Raw genomic sequence first — 19,511 nt, 5'->3', positions numbered from 1 at the left:
GTATGTATGTATGTATGTATGTATGTATGTATGTATGTATGTATGTATGTATGTATGTATGTATGTATGTATGTATGTATGTATGTATGTATGTATGTATGTATGTATGTATGTATGTATGTATGTATGTATGTATGTATGTATGTATGTATGTATGTATGTATGTATGTATGTATGTATGTATGTATGTATGTATGTATGTATGTATGTATGTATGTATGTATGTATGTATGTATGTATGTATGTATGTATGTATGTATGTATGTATGTATGTATGTATGTATGTATGTATGTATGTATGTATGTATGTATGTATGTACGTATGTATGTATGTATGTATGTATGTATGTATGTATGTATGTATGTATGTATGTATGACCGCTTATTTAAAATTTGACCTATTAGAATTGTTTTAGTTTTATAACTACATACAGTAGCGAGCACAAAAAATGCAACATGAGATCATATGATATTTTATTTCTTCTGTTTCGAAATAACGGTAATCATTTCATCTCTTATTTTTTTTTCTTAAAAAGAACCGCATCGAATTTGAAAAATGTTTTAACCGCTATGTCCATACCCGGGTATGTTTTTCACTTTTGAAGTGAGATATCTCGAGATCTATATATCGTATCGACTTGAAATTTCAGACTATGCTTTCAGAGTAATATTTGCTATAAATTTTCCAAAAATTAGTTAGATATATATTTCTTAAACCGATTTATGACCGATTTGCCATTTTTACCTCGTACATCAATACCCAACATACCCGGGTATGTATAAAAAGTATATGTCAGTTATCGGACAAAAATTAAGTTTCATATGTATATTCTTGTATCTCATAAAAATAATTGAGCTAAATAACAAATTTTGTTTCAAATACGGAGTCATGTGTCATTGTTCATAAATTTGAATGTGAAATATTTATGGACCCTGTAACATTTTCAAATATGGACCGATTATGTTGAAATTATTTTTTTATTGTATATGGCTTAGTAAAGTAAAATTATACCGATTATAATAATTTTCTTCTTATATAAACAAAAATATTTAAGTTTGAATTTTCAAATTTTAATTTTTGACCATGACTTAGCAATCTTTTTTTGCAAAAAAGTTCCCTACTAACGAAAGCAAAAACAATTTCTTTAATGCTAATTGATTTTATATACCTTAATAAATAATATAGAAAAAAATTGTTCAATTACCTTTCCCGGTCACTGTAATGTAATAGTAATAGCTTCTTGAAGTCAAAATTTTACAAAGTCAAATTCTACATAATGTACATTATACGTTAAGTAGGAGTTTTTCTTTAGTTTTTTGCATATGATATTTTTGTAATTAAGAAAACAATGAGGAAACTTTTAAAAAATGCCTAAAATTTAATGGTATTTGATCAAAAACTATTTAATTTATTTTTACTGGCGTTTTATTAAATTAGTTTTAATAATTTATCTAAATTATACACTAGAAATATATAAAAAGATGAAATAGCCATATAAATTGTATGACATACCCGGGTATGTTGGGTATTGATGTACGTAATTTTGCTCGGGTATAGACAAAACGGTTAAGCCTGTTAAGTGTTCCTGTAAATGCATGGCATATAAACAGTGATTTTATTGCAAAAATCTCGATTCTTTCAACACACCAAAATGGATTTTGCGTCATATTTGAATGTTAGCCGAAGTGAATATCTTTGTCTAGGCCATCTAGTAAGAAATTTATGTCATCGGAGCCAAATAAATTTAATTTCATCACTTCATCCCATAAGACCTTTGCCCACAGTTCACTTGACCAATGCTGATACACAGAACTTCTTGATCGGATAGCGATTCAATTTCATGAATAGTTTTTTATCTTCTAGAGCTTTAATGAAGTTCTTTTTTATTAGATTGGTACTATAAAATACTATAAAAATCCTAAATTTACTGCTATTTCATTACGTTGAATTTTTTCTGTTTGAGGCAAATTTTCACTTTTTAGCAAATCAGTGATGCCAGGAGATTTTTTTCAGAAATCCCTACGCTTATGAGAAAAAATCCCTTTTTTCCCTACACCCACTTTTTATTTTCCCTACATTTTTCCCTACACTACTTTTTTCCATTTTTTTCAAAGTTTATCTTAAAAAAATACAAAAATAACATCAAAAACTAAAATATTAGCTCCGTTTTATAATATACATATATATTATTGTATTTTTTTTTAATATTTAGGAATGAAATTTCTAGAATTTAAAATTTTTTTTCTTTCAATTTTACATCAGAACCTTAGAACCATATCGAATAGTGATAAAAATTTATTTTATCTGCCTCCACAAAAAAATTTTCATAAAATAATTATTTTAAATAAGGTTTACTTTTGCGTTTACTTTTTGCGGTTTACTTTTATAAATTTTCAGAACATTAAATTAATTTTTTCAATCCTGAGTTACTGCATTAAGCCCCCGACTACTCTATCTATAAGGAGTCAGAATATATCTATATTCAGTCAGAATATATATATATATTTTGGATATTGGCATAATCCAAAAAGTCGTTTCAAGAAAAATGGATATGAATATTTAATGACATTTAACTATTTTTTTAATAACTTTTAAACAAATCAAGGGATTTTAAAAATCCAGATTCAGATGATTGAGGTTAATATGTTTCTCATCTAAATTGAAATTAAATTTTTAGTTGTCTAATATTCACGAAAACGTGGGTTTTAGTTTTTACGTTTACAAAAAATCGATTTCTCATCGAAAATAATAGACATATTTGAAATTTGATAAATCTATATGAAAGATTTTAGTATGTCGCATGTTTTGCAGACCTCAGTTCAAGAAACCCGAATTTTGGATTATACCAGTCTTGTAGCGATATGTAGGTACATATATTGTAGAAATTACAAGCGGAATTTTTACTAACGATACACTTAAAACTGATTTCATTTTTAATTTTAAAATTTTAATACATGAAAGAGTATATTTTTAGTTGTTAAAAACTATGAAATTTAAAAATCCCTACAATTTTACAATAGTAAGAAATCTTTCCCTTTTTCCCTACACGTGAAATTTTTGAAAAAATCCCTACAAAAAGGGAAAAATTACTACACTTAGCATCACTATAGCAAATATATAATAAAAGCTTTAAGTTATGAGAATAAACATCAAATGAGATGGATTGATTACCGTTATTTCGAAATCAAAGATAATATGGTATGACGTTTCATGCATATACATATGTACTAGAGCCCTGTATAAGTGACTTAAATAATAAATTAAAACATTTGATTTTTTTCAAACACTGTGTTTGACTCACTCATTGTTTTATGGAAAAAATAATAAGAAGTTGGACTATGACATTGTCTTACAACAATAACATATCCCTTTCCACACAGACGAGTTTTGTGAATTCAACACACCGGTGAAAATCCGACTCTCTCACAATACTACAAAACTTGTTCACGAAAATATGAAGATAATTTCACATCTTGCACATTTTCTTACACACAACACATTTTTTAATTTACACCGTTAAATAGCCCGAAATAGTTAAATTTTTTGTAAACGAGAAATATATTTTTTTTATTTTTTGACAATTTATTTTTGAGCAATTTAAATAAAACTAGAAAAAAACGAAGTTGTAAATTTGAGTGTTAAAAGTAGGAAATAAATTCAAAATAAACATAATAAGGGTTCTCATTTAAACGTTCAAAACCCTCGCAAACTGTGCAACCTGTGCATGTTTCCATTCTCGCAATTGAATTGTATGGGAATTGATTTGCACAACCCTTATAAATTTGAGCGATTATTTAGACTGGCAAACTTGAACAGTCTCATTGTGCATTTAATAAAACCTCTCTGTATTGACCACTTTTTAACTTAAGCACTTGAATATTCAGATTTAAAATGTATTTTTTATACTTTTTTGTTTAAATAATTATTTTTTTATTTTTTAATTTCGTTTGACATAGTTTTTAAATGTTTACAAATATTGTAACTGAACAGAATTTGAACACTGGTTTCATGAAACAAGTCGAATAAACTTGCACACTTGCACAAATGGGAAACTTAAGTGTTTAAATGAAACCCCTTAATATTTTGCAAATATGGAATAAATAGATTGAAAAATGTATTTATTAAATGTTTACAGATCAAATGTGCAATAAAAAGATTAAAAAATCTATGAAAGTATAATTTTAAATGTTTTATATTTTTCCTAAAATTTTTAGGTACGTTTTTATGCAACTATGTAGGTTTGTAATCAGTGGTGAAAGCGGCTGGAGCTACAATACTTTTACAAAAATTCTACCAATACATTCTTAGAGTCAGGTACCGAATGACAACTTCTTTAGGTACCAACTGACAAGCCCCAATTTCTTCCCAATAAGCACTCAAAACATTAAAATTCAAGTGCTTGTGTTTTAATTGGAATTCAACTTGAATTCCAGCTTATTTTTCAAATATTTTTCAAGTAAAAAAATTTTTGAACTATTTTAAAGTTTTATTCAAACTTAATTTTTATTGTCAAAAAAAAAATTGGTAATTTTGTGATTTTCCAAGATTTAAACCGTGAAATCAAAAAATAATTAATAAAATATAGTAAAAAAATATAGATTAAAAAATACACCGTTGAAAGTTTCAATCAAAAATTATAGTAAGTGTCATGGTAAGAAAAAATAAATTAAATGCAGAAAAAATTGTTGCATTGTTTACTGAACGCTCGCAAGGCAACGAATTTTTTATGATACATTCTATAATTATAGGAAATAAAACTATTGTAAAATCTCATGAAATACTAAATCTTAATAATTATTTCAACTACCCAATAGCATCTGGCCTTTTAAATATAAAATCTACTGATCATTTCCAAGTAAACAATGCAATGGTTGAACACTGCTCCACATTTATTGAAAATAAAATAGTAATGTTTGAAAACCTTGAAAAAAACGCATTCCTTTTCATCCCTCTCATTAATACAATAGATGGATTTTAATGATAAGTTTTCGCGTCCAAAAGAGAGTCAAATTGTTGAACTTGTAACAAAAAAAGGTAAATATTTTTATAAATAAAAGTAATGATGATATGATTTAATAGATTTTATTTTGTTTCAGACATTCAAGAGCTTAAAGAAAAAATAGATACTAACACGAGACTTTTACAAAGACTGTTGGAAGAAATAAAACTACTGCAAAATAATTCAAACTCAATACGTTTTTCAAAAACAACAAACATTTTGCCTAATACTCCATATGCAATAAAAGAAGATTTTATTAAGTTTCAGGCAAAAATTCAAGATTCGGAAGAAAATTTTGAGAAACTAGTATACCAGAATCAGTAGGATATAACTTACAAATTAATTAATTATAATATTTTACAGGTGACTGAGTTTAAAGAAAAAACTAGCGGAAATTCCGTGAAATTTATTAAAAATTGTTGGCGGTTACTTATTAAAGATGATGTTGCTAAACAGTTTTGTTGGCAAGGTTCCAAAGATAAAATCGAGATAAAAAATTTTTCAACTATGTTAGCAGTTAAAGGTATTTATTTAAATTTGATATTTTAGATGTGGGATTTTTCGACTAAATTTACAAATATTTCAGTTGCGTACCGCCAAAAATTTGCCAATCACAGCGAATCAGAATTTGAAAAAGTAGTTATAATGTTTTTCCAGCAAGCAAAAAATCGACACGGCAAAAAACAAAGAATCATTTTAATTTGTTGTAATATATTCTAAATGTTTCTAACTTTATTTTACATTGGCTTATTCTATTTTAACTGCGTTAACCAATTTTTACTTATAATAAATATTTGCAAACAATTAAAAGATTATTTTACATACATGTATGTATATCATTACGTTATTTTATGTTAATTTATTAAACATTTTAATATTTAAATTTACATATTTTTTTCTTTAATGTTTAATAGTAATATTTTGTTGTTAACATAATTTTGTGTTACATAAATATATGAAAAAATAAATATGTACATATGTTGAAATAATTTAAATATTAAAAAATCAAGTTAATTTTATTAAGGAATTTAGTACAATGGCATTAAAAAAGCTTGAATAAAACTGTTTTGTTTTACTTGAATTACCTTATACTTCAAAGGTTTGAATTAAGCTGTATTTCAAAGATGGAATTCAAGCATTTTTTCTATTTGAATTATAATTTAATTCAAGCCTTGAATTAAAGTGTAATAATACTGTAATGTTCGACTTTAATTCAAGTTTCCTTTTCACTGGAGAATGCTATTGAATTAAAGTGTAATGCAAGTGTATTTCAACCCTTGAAATTTGAATGTTTGACTGGAATTAAATTTGATTTACACTTGAATTCCAGCAAAAATGCTTATTGGGTTTATATTCTTTGGTTTTATGAATGAAATTAATAGTATATTTGAAAGTAAGGAGTGTCCCAATAAGCATTTTTGCTGGAATTCAAGTGTAAATCAAATTTAATTCCAGTCAAACATTCAAATTTCAAGTGTTGAAATACACTTGCATTACACTTTAATTCAATAGCATTCTCCAGTGAAAAGGAAACTTGAATTCAAGTCGAACATTATAATGTTATTACAGTTTAATTCAAGGCTTGAATAACATTACAACTCGAATAGAAAAAATGCTTAAATTCAATCTTTGAAATACAGTTTAATTCAAACCTTGAATTTTAATGTAATTCCTATCGAAAAAGTAATTACATTCAAGCACCTATAATATACATATATGTATATATATTTATGTACATATGTATTAGCTGTAGGTGTAACATATTACCACATATCTTAAAATTTAACAGACATAATTAAGACATTTATTAATAATAAATAAGAAATGAATGAGGACAAAATTACATACATATTTATACATTTTACATGGCAAAAACTTGTATAAAACATAATTTACAGGATCACTCTGTTTATTTAACATTACAAATAAATCAGCAAAGATCTTGAAAAAACGCATCAACCAGAAATATTTGCATTATTCTATATACATTCGTGCCTATATCAAAGAATATTTTCTACATTAATCCCGTTTTGGGTTGGTTTTATCTGCATACATACCTTTTATTGCAATTGGATTTATTGATTTTTATAAATTCTGACACCAACATTTGCTGTTCTATTTTGTTGCATTGAAGTAAAAATATGAACATTTTTATTATTAATATTTTTAATTTATTTTCAAGCTTGACAAGAAAATTTGGTTTGAAAACATTATTTGACTTTTACTTGAAAATAAAACTGGAATTAAAGTTGAATTATAATTAAATTTCAAGCACTTGAATTTATAATTTTTGAGTGCTTATTGGGATAGTACATACATATTTTCATAAAGACGTCTTTGGCCTTGTATCGCCCCTGGTACTTTTAGACTCTTCTCGAGCTGACAAGGACAAAACCTTGAACTGCTTTCACCACAAAACCAATATGAAAATTAACTTTTGCTATATTTATTTATGTGTGGTATTTGTATGTGTTATGTACATGTGTATGTATGTATATTAGAGTGTCCCGTGGACAAATTTTTTGTAGTAATACTCTCATACACAGAAAAAATTATCGGTAGTTTATTTTCAATTAACATGTTTTCCTCTTTCTTTAACTTTTATTTAAACAGTTTTTTAATTGTCATAATTATCTCATTGTTTTGATCCTAAGTATACAAATTTGATTAAACTTTTAATTGAATCAATTAATTTTTTAATTGGCTGAAAAAGTTTTTCCAGCCTACTTTTTTATTTTGGTTTTTTGTTTTGATATTTTATTTAAATAATTTCATTATTTATAACGGAAAATAATTCTCAAATAGTCAATAATATTTTAGGCATAAGAAGTTGAAGTTTCATAAATATTTTAAAATTTATAAATCGCTTTATTTGTTCAAATGTGACAATAAAGAGATATTTTTGAGAGTGCTTAACGCATTATTAAAGGTAAAGGAATCCTTTAATGTTGTAAGCATTCAATTAATGCTTTGATTGTTTCAATCATCGACTTTATTGATTTTTAATACATTTTTAACCAAACTGTTCAATTTATTTGATTAATAAACTAATTAAAATGTAAGTTTTATTTTATTAAATATTTAATTTATCCAATTAATGAATTAACTAATTTGAAATTTTGAATTTAATTACTGATGTTAATTGTTTTGATTATTTCTTTAATTGGAAAAAAAATATTTTTTTACAAATTTCATAATTGATATCATCATTTTGTTGATAGGTGCAAAACTTGCTTGATACAATCAATTTGATAATTAAAACACATTTTCAGTTTTTTCTGTGTAAGCGGAAAAATTGTGCTGAGATAATTTGTTCAAAAAAAGTTTCTGCAATTTTTGCAAAAAAAAAAAAAAAAAACAAAAATTCTTAAATGTAGGGTTATACGATTTTTGTAACCTGGTTAACCGGTTAAAAAATTGACTTTTTTAGTACAAAATTGATTGATTTTATATTCCTATAAGAATTATACATATCAGAAATACAACAAATTTTACAGAATTATTTGAAGATTTCTAAAATTTTAAATATTTAGATACAAAATTTTAAATATTATTTTCAGTTCGAGTTTATGAATACGGGCCTATGATTGTTGATCAAATGTTTGAAAATGTTAAAGGCATTTGATGTGTATTTGATGAATATTTAAGCAACATTCACAGTGTTGGAGTACTCCAGCAAATTGTATTTCTTTCACTTATTATCAATAATATATCAAATGTTACTATTTCATTTTCATTCACACCAGAGAAGTGTTTATAATAAAATTCTATATGAAAAGATATTTTAATTGTCTTTTCATATAGAATACTGAAATTGTATTGATATCAGGAAAAAATAAAAAAAATTTTCTTTTAAACAAAAAAATTTTTATAGGGCATTTATCATAATCAGCTGTTTGTTTTGGAGACAAATAAAAAATAAAATTACAAAAAATGCAAATAAATATAAAATATACAACTTAAACTGTTGAAATAATGCAATAAACGTATTTTTGTATCATATATCATCAAATAATAATAATAATAATGGCTATGAACTGTCAAAACGAATTACGAATGTGTCGTAGAAACGGGTTAATTTGCTATTGTCATTTGTCATTCAGAGGCTGAATTAAGTAATTCAACTCCTCCGTGTGAACTTGGTATGAGTTTACTTTCCCTTCAAGGAAGTGAGGGATTTTCTGCCGAATTTAAGATAGCGAAATTAAAATTGGCAATAGCTTCTCCTTATCATTATTAATAAGGAATTTAAAGTCACCAAAGATGCAGACAATTTCATGTTTTCGAGTTATTTAAATTTTATCATTGTTCTCGTATTTTAAAATCTTAATATTTTTAACGCCGATGCAGATTATCTCGCGTTTTTTTACTATCTTTGCTAAGATACACTATAATCTGTTATTACATTCTTTCTTAGTGTTTTTTATGCCCTTTTGGTTAGGTCATGTAAAATGTATTATGTTCTAAAAATATTAAAAAGTCATCACCCTAATGTACATTGTGAATATGTACGCTGGATATTTACAAATGTATGTTTGTAGAACAATCTTTTAAGTATAAATATATATGAGCCTGTTTATATCATTTAGTTCCTATGAGTACTGCATCCAACCATGCATGCGGGCTAAAATTAATGAATGCATGAATAAATGGATGTATGTATTTAAGAGATTAAATACAAAACATATACATACATACATATGTATTGCACAAACCTACATACATACACATACATATAAATTTTAATCTAATGATTTTAAAATTAAAACATCATTTTGTTTGGTTTTTAAAACTTTTTTTATATACATACTTACCAGGGATGGAAAATGAGATTTTGTTTCAGTATCAAAAAATATTTCAGAGGGTACTTTTTTGGATCTTGGAGTACTAAAATATTTTTTTTTGCTGAAAGTTGTTAATATCTTAAATACACCTTCACATGTTTGGACATAATTAACAACAGAAGTAGAAAAGGTATTATATATACCGTAGGGTGATCGATTATTCGACATTTTCCAAAAACCGGTTTTCGAGTAGTTCAAATAGTTGACATTTGAAAAAAACCGGTTGATATTTTTCAAATTCAGAGAAAACGGTTTTTTATTATAAATAAAGTTAAATTTGAAAAAAATTATGACCCGAACTGATTTTTTAAAATAAACATTATTTCTTTAATGTAAAAAATTGGGAAGAATCATAATCCTAGTTTATTCTAAAATCCCTGTTTAGTAAATTTTCATAGGCATTCCAACACTGCAATAATATTTCAGCGACAAATTAATTATTGTAATTGGAATATAATCTTAAGATTGATAAAATTTTATCCAACAGTTATTCCAATCAATTTTACAAATAAATTTTTGTAATTAATTAGGAAAATCAAAAAAGTTTAACCAAAGGTGCTTCAGAAAAATATACTCTAGTTTCATGACTCGAATATTTTAAGATTTAGACAGGCTGTATTATTATTTATTTCAAAATTTAATTGAAGTAATCTTTGAATACAAAGCAAATAAAAGTATTCGAAACCGGCTTTTAAAAAGTTAAAAAACCGGGTTATTCGATATTCGAAAAAATTAACATTTAGAAAAAACAGACACTGGTAAATCAGAAGAACCGGTTTTAAGACCGATTGAAAAACTGAATCGATCACCCTAATATACATATATTGATATAATGAATCTTTGTCCGTCCCTCAATGTTAACCTTTTAGATATAATTTTATGAACTTCAATGTCCATGGTATCATATAGCTACCATAAAAATATTACCCCGATATTGTACTTCGTAAATATGTATATTAAAATCAGTCATGATACAATTTCTTATATTTTAATACATCCTGTCTTAAAGAAATTCAGGCCACATTTGGCACTACTCAAGGATGAATTTAGAAATTCAACTTATTTATTTATATATAACGATAGTTTATTGTCAATAAATCTCTTATATACATTAGGATGGCCTGGTTCTCAACTAAAATTAAAGTTTAATTGATTATAAGATAGCGTTTCTCAAAATTTTTGTCCTGGGGTCAATATTTGGCGAGCTGGATCAAAGGATAAAAAGATCCTTATTTGAGGTTTTTATGATTTTTTTCATATTTCTTCCAAAGGAAAGATATAAAATTTTAGTATCATTAGAAAGGTCCTTGGGAGACGCTTTCAATGGCATACCAGAAATTTTTGTGTAACAGTAAAAGTAATCTAAATCTTCTAATTTTTCGTAAAAGTTTCAGATTTTTTACATTTTAACATATATGATTTTAATATAATTGATTGAAATTAATACACAATAATCCTCAATAAAATCTACGAAACGGTTTTTTCCGTTTTTCAAAATTCAATCTAGATCAAATTTTATTAAAATTTATCGAAGCCTATGTACGCTACCAAAACATTGCAAAATAATGTAAACAATAACATAGAGATCGTTATTTACAAAGCAAGCGTAACAAACAAGTAGATGTTGTGTATGTCATTGAAATCGTCTCCCAAGGACCTTTCATATGATACTAAATTTGCATATGGTTTATTTGTCAAAAATGTGAAAAAAATATCATAAAACCATAAAAAGGACCTTTTTATCCTTTGATCCAGCTCACCAAATATTGACGTCAGGACAAAAATTTTGAGAAATGGTATCTTAGAATGAACTAAATTTTCATTTATTCATGGGAACATCAGCAATTTCCATTTTGGGGCCACCCTAATATACATATGTGTTATTAAATTAAAATTCGATGTACATAGGTGTTCATTTGTTAAAAAATCAATAGTCATATCAAATTCTACACATGAGACCATACATAAGACCATCCATGACAAACAATAATTTGCTTTAAAGTCCAAATAATTTTCACCAAAAATTTCTCTTATTATCTATGGTTGAATTCTTAATTTCAAAACATATCGTTTTATATTAGATAGAAATTGAGTCCTTCGAGCTTCTATCATTTGGAAATAATTTGTTTTAAAGTCAAATATTTTTTCAAAATTGAAATTTTTGGTAATTTTCTCATATAATATTAACAATGGAATTTAATTAGATTAATATTCATATAATGTCAATCAAGATAAAAATTCGAAATGAGCTGCATTGGTTACTTGCAAAACATACTTCTAAAAAGTGGCTTTTAAAACTAGATTTCAAAACATTCTTAGAATTTCAAATTTGAACTTTTAAAGATACTTTGACCCCCATTTTCTCATTGTCTGATTATGTTTACAAAAATTATTTTAACCGGCAGTATATCCACCTTGTAAACGAAAACCGGAGGTTGAGATATTGGCCCTGAGAGTATCAAATAAGACTCGGGAGTATCACGGTACTTTTGAACATCAAATAGTATCAAAAAAAAAAAGTACCATCATACCAAATTTGTCATCCCTGATACTTACATATGTATATACTCAGCAGGAAAATATTCAGTAAACAGGCTTTATTTTGCAGACACAAGAACACCAATCCGCATTGCAAAGTCCTTTCAAAATTACACGTCGCGTGTCGAGTGTCATTTGCAGCCAAGGCCTGATAGCGTAGAGGTCTGATAAAAGGTCTTTTTTTTGTATGTCTGTTCAGGGAAAACTCTGATCATGCCAGATTTACCACAGTGTGTTTTCTGTGAGTAAGAACAAAGTCCACGGCTTATTTGGATTCATGTTTCGGTCTATCGAATACGTCTCTAGGTGCTGTTGCCGAATCAACAGAGGCCATCCCATCTGCGTGGTTGTAAAAAGAAATGATGTTTTTTCATCTCGGAAGTTAAGCAATGGTCAGAGATTGGATAGCTAGCGTACATGAGCAAAGTGCTTGTACATGGACCGGCAGAACCATGTGCAAACATTGCCACATTCGTGTAAGATACACAAAGAGGCGTTGGTGAGTCGTCACAAAAGCTCACCCTGTGGGTGAAAATGACCACCGTGAAATAAGATCAACACGGCAGGTGTTCACGTAAAGCGCCTCGTATATACGAATAACCTGCCTGACATGACTCGAGGAGCATCCAACTGTGTGATGTTAAAGTTCCCAGGAGGAAATTTTTAGTCCTTGACTGGGAGGACCTTCATTTCCTCTTGTAGATGATGTCCCGAGGTAATTTATAAGCAGGCCGTTAAAGTCTTTAGGGCAGCAGTTTGGCAGCTTCGAATGTTTCTCCACTGGCTGTGACTGAGTGAAGGTAACTACACTGGAGCTGCATAATTAACCACTGACCGACCAATCCATATGTAGCTAACAAGGTTTCTTTATCCAAACCCCAAGTGCTGCCAGATAGACCTTTGAGAACCTTCGCAACATGCGCGTGATTGCAGTGGCATTAAGTGATGTGGTAAATAGGCTGTCAAATGTGACACTCAAGAATTTCTGGTAATGTACGGTCGGATTTTGGACTTCACCGACCATGAAGCCAAGGGTTAAATTTACTTCCTTCGTCCAGGTGGTAAAAAGTTTGCTGACGACATCGCTGGTGATAGTTGCAGGTAACGCGCAATGAAGAACTGTTGTATTTCATTGAGATAACCATTCACCAGAAAACATAATTCATCAATAACTCGTAGCCATGATAGTACAGTCGCCCGCATAAGATATCACATCCACTCCTAGTTTATAGAGGTAGAAATTAAACAATATACGTTCTCTGGAGTGTTTGCCTCTAAACTCTACGAACGACTGACGGCTACTCAGATAATTCGCAATCCATTTCTTCGTGTTGTTGGGCATTGTGGATAGCAAAATATCTTTCGACAGGTCAAGTGCCTCTAGGACCGTCCTTTCACAGAGCCTCTGCTGATTTAAGCCTTTTGAGATCTGAGTGGCGGTGGTGTGCATTTTGCGGAAACCATGTTGGTGCCCAGTAAAAAAAGACGTGCAAAAAAGTAGTAAATGCATGGGTTTAACTGATAATGAACTTAACATTAATTCGCAACATTCTTCGATTAGATAGTAATTATTTTTTAATTATATATTTTTCCGAAATTTAAAATTTAAAAAATTGCTATAATATATTTAAAGATAAAGTTTGATTTTAATAAAATTTGGTGGGAATATTATTTTAAATATATGGACTGTGGCCACCATTTTTTTTTTTTAATTCTAATCATAAATATGGACTGTGATACTATCTGAAATTATGGATAGACAGACATTGCATACAGCGATAGACAGTGTAGAAGCAAATATTAACTGCTTATAAATAACGTAAAAAATATTAAAAATACTATTGCAATGGAAAAATAATGCACTAACCAAAATGTGGCAAATTCCATTCTTTATAGAAATTATAATTACAATAAAATGCGTACGAAGCATATTATGCAAGATATTCGTCAAAAACTGATTTTTGTAACCTTTGACCTCTAATATCTCGCTTAGTGTACACGATATTTTCTATGACTTTCAATCCCTTACTAATTATACTAAGAAGAAACTACGTGCCAATTTTCATTTAGCTATCTAAAATTCCCCAGATTACTCACTTTTTGCATAATTTACCTGCGGTATTATATATAGTGACTTCCACAACTGTTCACAAAAACACAAAATTTTAATATTTTTAGTATAAACATTTTTTCCAGCATGATAAAAATTTCATTCTTTATATTTTAAATATATTACGTCCTGAAAAATTAACTAAGCCATCATTTATGAAATTAAATTTGATTTTCATAGAAAAGGAGTGAAAAATGTAATCATGTTGTATTGTAACTATTGTATTGTAACTATTGTAACCCTACTGATATATGAACATTTTCTATTTTCCGCATGGATATATCAGCATTTATTGTAGCAAACTTTTGCTGTAATGATAGGTTTAAGACTCTTTTGCATGTTTTGAATAAAATTAGATTAAAAATATGTGTTAATTTTAGCTCATTCTTCATTTATCGTCACCTAATGCTTTTTTAGGTTATGGGGTATTGAAAATCTCATTATTTTGGTATATTTGTGCTTATTTGAAGCATTTTTGGTTCGATTCCGCCTTGTTTATTGTTGAGGACAATTCAAACAGTTAGTATAGTTTTCCTCAATATATTAGATGGTTATATAAATCTTTTGTTTTAGGTCATCGTCCAACATAATGAAGGATTAGTGTGGTTTACACTAAAGGATTTAAGGAATTGGCAGGTAAGAACCCCTTGAAGTGTCTACATTGTTTTCAATATTCCTTCCATTTTTTTTAAGATTCCTAACTCTTCTCCATGAAACCAAACAGGTATCAATAAAAATCCTACTCCAAAACTTTAGTGCATTTTTAGTATTTCTTTTGTTGGAGCTTTCCGCTGGGTCCCACTAATTGTAAATGCGACCAACAGATCTGAAATAGTTTATTTCTATCACGATACGAGTTTCCATTGCTTAAACGTAAAATTTAATTGCTGTTTTGCGAATTTCGAGGTGCTTAAGTGAAAAAACAGAAATATTCCTAAAATTTTTCGAATATGCCAAAATTTAACATAACAGTGCCACATAATCTGGAAAAGCTTTAGAAGACGATGAATGAAGAATGGGTTAAATTTGACAAATATTTTTTATGGAATTTTATTTAAAACATGCAAAAGAGACTTAAACCTATTATTAAAGCAAAAGTTGGTTCCAATAAATGCCGATATATCCATGCGGAAAATAGAAAATGTCCATATATCAGTAGGACTACAATAGTGTTCACAAAAACATGATTACATTTTTCACTCCTTTTCTACGAAAATCATATTTAATTTCATAATTTATGGATTAGTTAATTTTTCAGGACGTAATATATTTAAAATATAAAGAATGAAATTTTTATCTTGCTGGAAAAATTTTTTATACCAAAAATATTATAATTTTGTGAACACTTGTGGAAGTCACTGTATTATACACATACATATGTACACGAAATATTAAGGAAAGTAAGATTGGGCAACAAGTTGCATAAAATCACATTCATATGACATTGAAACTTTATCATTAATTTTTTGTGTGTTTTCTTTCATTCTTTTTATATCGCAAAAAAATAAATTAAATAAAAAGGGATGTTGGCATGTCGAATCAGATTCAATGCAAAAATACTAAAAATAAAATGCAACCAGCCGTGAATGTGGAAGGTATTAAATTTATTGTTGTTTCTACCGCCATGAAAGTAAAACCGAAAGTGAAAGTATTCCATGTTCAGTTAACAGAGGGACTTTAGTAAATATTAACTTTACCCATTACGTATACATATACATTAGAGGTGTCCAAAAAATATAGATTTTGCTCAGATGGTCTTATTTTGTTTATTAGTGTGTAAAACCTGCTGGTGTTAAATTTTAGTCAAATGGGATAACGATAACCGGTGCCGGAAATCGATTGAAAAGTGTAAAATAGGGTAAACAATATGATGGCCCAAAATTTGTTTTATATTTGTTGTTAAGGACAGATTTCACCGGTTTTAAACACAATAATTCTTAAAAGTATAAACTAAAATGTGCATATACATAGTTATATTTGATATTAAATAAAACTTAAATCTTTTTCTTTAAATTTTTGTTGGTCGTGGATGGGATGCAAATGGGACATGTATTAAAATAAATGTTTGTAGCTCAAGACAAATTTTTAGCATTTGAACTATTTTGTAGTGTGTGTAAGTAATTCTAAAACCTAAAAAATTAAACATATACTGAGAAACTAGACAAAAGAATATATAATATCTCATATTAAGAATATTGTAATACCCTCAATATGTACGAGATCTATAAAATGTTCTTTATTATGCACATAACCACATTTTTGGGAATTATTCTGGCATTTCGAAACGGCTGGTCCGATCGGGACAAAAGTTAACATAAGTGTAGTTAAGCAGTATTTCAGTTTATATTTTATAGATAAATAGACCCCATAACTGCTCCAGGGCACAATAGGTGCTCACAGTAAGGTCCTTTGATGTGTAAATATTTTTAAGGGTGTGATTTCTTTGTTTCATATCCGATTTGAAAGATTTTTATACTTTCTAATAGCGCTTAGCTTGATTATACAAAAAACTAAAACTGTAACTCAGAAAGTTCTTGACCGATCGGTTTCAAAAGATGGTTCACTTGATATGAAATCTCCCTATGAGAGATATGTACATATGTATATGGATATATTTGTACATATATTTCTAACGGTCAATGATATCCAAGAGCACAATGAACTTACTATTGAGTCGATCATGGTAATAAACTTTGCAATTATTTATTAATAACTTCCTACACACATAAATACGTTAAATGAGTAAAAATAAAATCAAGTTTTTAATTATAGTTATGAGTTTTGCATTTAAAAGAATTTCATTGAAAATGACCTTCAGTCTTGAATGAAAAATTTTTTATTTGCGAATACATACATACACACAGATATTTGTAACTTTATTATTCAACTTCAAAAGAGATACATTTGTGTCTCATTTCGTTTCTGTTGAATCAATTTTATCTTATAAACGTATCTTTTACGTACAACCAGCGTTGCCATATAAATTTCTACAAAAATCTTTAAATTAAAGAAAAAATTTTTTTTTTGCTAAAATGTATTCTTTTGAAAAAAATTTTATTTATAAAACTTAATGTTTATTTTGATTAAAACCTAACTGTAAAGATTTAGATAATATGTATATATGTTTTCGCACTCGTCAGATTTGACTTGCTCCACACTGGGAAAATTTGTTGAGAAACTATTTCTTAATTCTCTTTTGAAGTTTCCTTAATGTCTACACATAGAAACTTTTGTTTCAGCAACAATGTATTGCATTGATTTGTTTTTGTACGAATGAGAATAATAACAAAACAAAATCAGCAAAATCAAAGCAAACAAAATCAGAATGATATTTCTTTCTCTTTCTCTCTCCCGCAAAATTCAAAGTTTCCCAAAAAAGTTTCCTAGTGTACACGGGCCTTTTGCAAATAATGCTTGTTAATAGTAAAGTAATTTGACACGATTGTATTCGCTCTGGTTTTGTCATTCGGAAAACATTAGTGATGAACAGGGACCGAATATAATAATTATTTTTGAATTTTTAAATAAAAAAAAAGCAATCACAAGAAAATATCGGAGAACAACATCAATAAATAACTTTTATTTCTGCCCGAAAAAATCAAAAAAGGTTTAACTTTTATTTCTGCCCAAAAAATAAATGTCAAAAATAACTTTAATTTGTGCTAAAAAAAAAAAAAAAAAAAATTAAATAAAAATCAAAAAATAACTTTTATTTATGATCAAAAAAATAAAAGTCAATAAATAACTTTTTTTTCTGCCCGAAAAAATAAAAGTCAAAAATAACACTTATTTTCTGACTTTTATAATAAAAGTCATAACAGTTACGGTTCCTGGTGATGAATGACCCAATATATAATCAGTCAACCAGGTTTTTAAACAATTATAGATAATGGGTTAGCAATTGTTGTCTTTGACTCCATATTGGACTGTACTGCGTTTTATTTTATATATAATCAACATATTTTTCGTGTTAAAGCTATGAATTTTCTTATTTCAGCTTTCTGACTCCCTTTACATATATATGTATATCGTCACCTGAGACGCAAACGACCCTAACTAACCAAAAATTCAAAATCGATTTTATTGTTGTTTATAATGTATTGCATCAAAACATATATCCACACAAAAAAACGGACTCCTCCGACCAAAATTAGGAATTTAATTGACAAAAAACAAAAGGCCCTATCTACAAAAACATTTAAATATTAAAGGTAAAAAGTCCAATTTATCCATTTTTATATACGCCATTGTCAACTATCATAATAACTGATAGGTTTCACTATTAAACAATTTGTTTATTTACTACAAATAAATCGCGATGATAGAAACAAACTTTCCAATTTCAATAGTTTTTTGCATCTCCTGTAAAATTTTAAAAATGTTAGATAGGGCCGTTGCGTTTTAGGTGACGATATGTAGGTTTTAAATTAGTTCATAAACAGAGATACTGCATTTATTTAAGAATGCGATAACTTTGAGTGTATTAGATTATTCAATTTAAATAAAAATAATATTTTTGAGACAAAATTACTAATAAAAACCGTAAACATTTTTATTTTTTGGTATAGAAATCTCTTTTTTGGTATAGAAATCTTTAAAAATCTTCAAAATGAATATATGGCAACACTGCGTGCAACTGTGTATCTGTTTGTATATTTCTCCGATTCAATTACATACTAAATATGTCCGTATGTTGTTGTTTATATCTGTGAATGTGAAAAGATACAACGTTAATTTAAACATTTCATTTCAAACATACAACGTATAAACTTTGTATATAGATATGTATATATGTATGTTTGTAAGTCAGACGACCTAAAGGTAAGAGTACAAATACAAAACAGGTTTGAATAGCGTTCGTAAATTCAATTACATTAAACCGGTTGTGGATTGTATTTGAGTTTAACAAACATTTCTTTTTTTACTTTGGTATCGTTTGCATCAAGGTGTACCAATAATAAGGTGAAGCATTTCGTTTTGGCGCGAATTCATGAAATTTATATACATACATATATGTAT

The 19,511-nt window shown here is 27.7% G+C and overlaps 2 protein-coding genes across 9 annotated transcripts in view; one reads left to right on the top strand and one right to left on the bottom strand.

Annotated features, from left to right (window-relative positions):
• Positions 1–19,511, bottom strand: part of LOC119601033 — a 309,656-nt gene that overhangs the window by 185,813 nt on the left and 104,332 nt on the right. The window lies entirely within an intron of this gene.
• LOC119601034 (tyrosine kinase receptor Cad96Ca) overlaps positions 1–19,511 on the top strand; it is a 124,558-nt gene that overhangs the window by 30,718 nt on the left and 74,329 nt on the right. The gene's annotated exons all lie outside the window — the stretch shown is intronic.

The sequence above is a fragment of the Lucilia sericata genome, unplaced genomic scaffold, assembly GCF_015586225.1.
Source record: "Lucilia sericata isolate MDLA Ls3-8-SP2 unplaced genomic scaffold, ASM1558622v1 Contig000138F_arrow, whole genome shotgun sequence".
NCBI lineage: Eukaryota > Metazoa > Arthropoda > Insecta > Diptera > Calliphoridae > Lucilia > Lucilia sericata.
This window is presented reverse-complemented; position numbering and strand designations above follow the sequence as displayed.